Below are 1,349 nucleotides of genomic sequence, written 5' to 3' on the forward strand. Positions count from 1 at the left end.
GATTATAGAAGGTTGTTACTGTTATGTTTAAATCAGCAAAGATGGATCAAGAGGGTTTTTATGATTCAGATCTCCAATTTTTTACTTTACTTGCAACACCTATTGCTCTTAACTCCAGATGCTTCAATAGCCAAGAGTACCATCCCTCACTCCTATAGCACCTTATCTCATAACATCATCTCTAGAGCTTTGAATTCAAACCTCCTGAACAGTTTGAATCTGCCATTCTCTCCTCTTGCAACCTTGATCTTTTAGAGTTCTACTTCTTTCCTTCAGTCCTTAACCAGGGAACAATTCATCCATTTTGTTCTTCATAGTAAAAATTTTCATTTTCTTTCAATAATTTTTAGGGTTTAATGTTGTAAGGCAGATGGACAATAGTGAAGGAAATTTGGGATAATTGTAGGGCTGTAGGGAGAAATGGAGAGGTGACTGGTTATGGTCATAAGCTGGAAGTGGAAGGAAGAAGCAAAAAAATCATAGGCTGATAACATAGGAATCCACTAAAGCAACTTGAGAGGATTGGCCACCAAATTTCCTCACAATATGCATACTAGAAAATAAAATAAAACACTTCAAACAATGCATTGGGTGACCAACTAGTTTACAGATCAGCTTATTGATCAAAACCTTATTACTTTATGACCTTTTAAAATCGAAAGCTTAAAAAAATCTGTATGTCTCTGCACCAATTGATGCGGACATCAAATAGGCTACGTTACTCAGAAGAAGCAAAAAAATCATAGGCTGATAACATAGGAATCCACTAAAGCAACTTGAGAGGATTGGCCACCAAATTTCCTCACAATATGCATACTAGAAAATAAAATAAAACACTTCAAACAATGCATTGGGTGACCAACTAGTTTACAGATCAGCTTATTGATCAAAACCTTATTACTTTATGACCTTTTAAACTTGAAAGCTTAAAAAAATCTGTATATCTCTGCACCAATGAAGACCCAGTAGTGTATAATTCTCCTCTTGGTCCTATCTCCAAAGGCATTTCAATCCTGACCTCCACCACCGGAGTGCCCTCCAGAACTAAAAATTATTCTATGCAGACATTGGATGCTGTCTTGAGGCAAATTGGAGAACGTCACGTCACCCCATTTGCTGTGTATTGTAATTGTGTAACTGTTAAGTATCAGGTGACATGACGCGCTCTGATTTGCCTTCGGACGGTCTGATATCTGCATAGAATAATTTCTCGTATAAAACAACTTAGAAACCACTCCCTCAACAGTAACATCTCCACCACCAATTGTTTTAATAAAAAAAAAACTAACTATTGAATCCTTGAGGCTTCTTCAGTAACCATCTTGTTTAGGCTTCATTTAGGATGACTT

Source organism: Dendrobium catenatum, unplaced genomic scaffold (genome assembly GCF_001605985.2).
Source record: "Dendrobium catenatum unplaced genomic scaffold, ASM160598v2 fragScaff_scaffold_9, whole genome shotgun sequence".
NCBI lineage: Eukaryota > Viridiplantae > Streptophyta > Magnoliopsida > Asparagales > Orchidaceae > Dendrobium > Dendrobium catenatum.